We start from the raw sequence: 3,595 nt of genomic DNA, 5'->3' as shown, positions 1-3,595 counted from the left end.
TGTGGACACCTTCTCTGGGACCAATAGATTTTACTGTGTTTAAAAAGCTCAGATTTTCAGAACAAAACTCTCATAAATGTTCTTTCAGATTTGTAGGCTGTATCAACTTGTTTATATAATTTTAAACAGGAGAATTTAATATGTATCTTTCATTTCAAAAACATCAGAACACGGTTGAAAGTGGGAGAGTGCCTCTCTGTTCTGTGAGTGGAAGAAGAGAGGCAGCTGCGGGGTGGACGTCGGGGTCGCACCTTCTGTGGGAGCTGGGCCAAACCTCACCTCTAGCCGGCGAGACAGCTCAGCTGAGGAGGGGCCTGCTAGGCAAGCGCAGGGACCACAGTTGGATCCCCGGCCCCACATGCAGCACCAGCCCCGCCGCTGGGCATGCTGAGCCGGCCACCGAGACCAGGCTTGGTGATGCAGGCCTGTAATTCCAGCACTGGGGAGGCTGAAAACAGGAAGATCACTATGAGTCCAAGCTCCATAGTGAGTCCTTGTGCCAAATACATAATAAATCAATAAATAAAAAGTATACCAAACCTCATGTCTGCACCTCCAGTGGGGGGCTGGGGGTGGGAGTGTGTCCCAGGAGGGGACAGGTTTCTAGACACGGCCAAGGTTTGCTTACTTTCTTAGATGCATGCTCAGTAGACATGGCCAAGAGCAGTGCCAGAAAGCTTGTTCAGAATCCCTGCGGGACAGAGGGCTGTGGCTGGATGTGAGTGTGAATGTGTGTGAACAGGTAGGGAAGTGAAGGTGGAAAGCATGAGAGAGGGAAGAAGATGTAACTATTGGGCATATGCCAAGAGGAGGGCACTGTACTTTGGTGGGAAGGATTTACATTCGATGCATGTGCTGCCTTCATGGGGCATATGTTCCAACAGCCCGACAACCTGGAAGGATTTTTTTTTTTTTTGGCGGGGGCTGGCTCAGCCTGCCGTAAGGGTCTGGTAAGGCAGGTGGAGGTAGGGTTTGAACCACGGTATACTGTGCCTGACTGCATTTGCATGAGTAGGCGCTTAAACAACTGAGCCAACCGGCAGGCCCGCAGCTGACGACCTGGAGAGTACTAAACTATAGATACATTTTTACCTATAGACTGATGAAGTTAAATTTATAAACCAGGCACAGTGAGAGATTACCAGCAGATCAGCTGATGGAAAAATGGTGGCAGCCTCTGTAGGCCCCAGAACCCAGGCAATGGAAAGTGACAACTTAGGGAACAACTTGGGGAGGGAAAAGTGAAAAGCAGATCCCTGTGAATCGTGAAGGAGCTGACAGGAAAATTTCAGAGCTATAAAGACTGTACGTGACAGGCCACAATGCAGAGAAGGGAAGGAAGCTTCTGGACTTTCTGTGGCTGTGAGGACAGGAAGCCTGACTCTGGAGAGAAGGTGAGTGTTGGGGGATCAGGGTCCACAGGGATGAGTGTTGATGGGCTGAATCTGCAGCGGTTGTGGTCTGCGGGACAGCGCAGGCTTCTGCTCTGATGGGAGTTCTTCTACCAGGCAAGGGACAGCCAGAGAGGAATCCCAGAGCAGGTGTGGGGCCATGTGGCAGGAACTCATGGTGCTGGTACCGTTCAGGAAAGGACTGAATGTTTGACTTTGGGACTCAGAACAGCTGGGAGACAACTTTACTTCAGGATTTTCTGTTTCCTTGGTACAGTGACTCGGGAGAGAAGGCCACTGGAGACAGCCTCGGGTAGGGATTAAGCTAGAAAGCCCCCTTTCCAAGGGTTTGAGCTTGGGCTGGAGGGACAGTTTCTCCCAATGCCTCACCCACCCTGGGACGGGAGGCTAGCCTGGCTTGGGTTGCTCCCTGTTTCTTTTGTTGTTGTTGTTGTTGTTTGTCTGCTGTCTTTTGTTTCATGCTGGGGCTTGTGGGTACTTACAGTGGAAAGACTTTGTTCCTAGTATGGAGCACTTGCTGGTCAGTTTTCAGTGATGCTTTGTGAGCAGTGCAGACTGTAGCTCTTCGCCTCTGCCTGGACGGTTGGCCTCCTCTTGTTTTGGAAGGGAAAGATGCAGTGTAATTGGCCCACCACCCAGTTCTCTAGGAATGAACCACAGAGTGTTCCATACAACAGCAACAGAATACACATTCTTCTTAGCAGCACATGGGGCTTCAGACCACGTACTAGCCCATACGGCGTTCTTAAGAAAATGTGCAATTATCAAAATTATCCCATGCATATTATCAGATCATAGTATAATGAAACTAGAAGTCAACGGCAAAATAAACCTCAGAAATTATGGAAACATGAGAATCAAACAGTACCCTCTTGAATAATCAGTGGGCACAAAAAAATCAAGGAAGAAATTAGATAGTTCCTAGACTCAAGCAATAGTGCCAGCAGTATATGGGACATGATGAAAATAGCTGTAAAAGGGCAGGTTATAACTGTGAAAGCCCACCAAAAAACCCCCAAAAAACAAAAACCAAAAAGCAGGGCCCAAGTAAATGATGATGAATGTTATGTAATGATGAATGATAATGTCTTAGAAAAACAAGAACAATCCCAATTCAAAGCTTATATGAGGAAGTACATTTCAAAAATCACATGAGAAATTAATGAAATCAAGACTAAAAGAATAATACAACAAATCAATGGATGGAAGGGTTGATTCTTTGAAGAAGAAGCAAAACTGATAGACTTCTAGGTAATCTACTAGGCAAACATCCAAAAAAGGAAATAAAAGACCCAAATTAATGAAGTTAGACATTAAAAGGTAAAATTACAGCAGATTCTGCCAAAATCCAGATCATTGGTAGGTAGTTTGAGAATCTATACACTAACAAAATGAAACATTCAGAAGAAATGGATACATTTCTAGATACATATAAATTACCAAAGATAAATCAAGAAGAGATAAAATTCCCAAATAATCCAATATCAGGCAATGAATTTGAAGAAGTAATAAAATGGCTAATAACTAAGAAAATCACAGGTTACAGTGGATTCACTGATGAATTCTGTAAGAATTTTACAGAAGATCGAATGCCAATACTGCTAAAATTATTTAGTAAATCAAAAAGTAAAGTACTTCCAGAACCATTCCTGGGATCTAGTATTACTCTTGACTTCAAAAGTAGAAAAGTGCCCTACCACAAAGGAGAACTATGGGCCACTCTTTCATGAAGACTCAAAAGTCCTGTTAAGATACTATTTAATGGAGTACAGCAAATCATCAAATAGGACTCATTCCAGGGATTCAAGGATGGTTCAGTGTATGCAAATTAAGAAATGTAATTAATCACATAAGTGGAAGAAAAGATAAAATTATATAATCATTTCAATAGATACAGAAAAATCCTTTTACAAAGTTCATTTATGATTGGAACATGAAAATAGGTATTGAAGGACCTTATTTCAATCTAATAAAAGTCATTTATGACCAACAGCCAGCATTCCATCCAATAGAGAAAAGCTGAAAGTTATCCCTCTAAAATTATAAGCAAGACAAAAATGTCTTCTCTCATCACTCATATAATTCTTGAGACATTAGTTAGAGCAATCAGGATAAAGAAAGAAATAAAAGGGATATTGTTATGGTTTGCATCTAGTTGTCCCCCCAAAGCCTTGTGCAGTCAT

This window comes from Octodon degus, unplaced genomic scaffold (assembly GCF_000260255.1).
Source record: "Octodon degus isolate 3935 unplaced genomic scaffold, OctDeg1.0 scaffold00075, whole genome shotgun sequence".
Lineage (NCBI taxonomy): Eukaryota > Metazoa > Chordata > Mammalia > Rodentia > Octodontidae > Octodon > Octodon degus.
The sequence above is the reverse complement of the archived record's forward strand: the minus strand, read 5'-3'. Positions refer to the sequence as shown.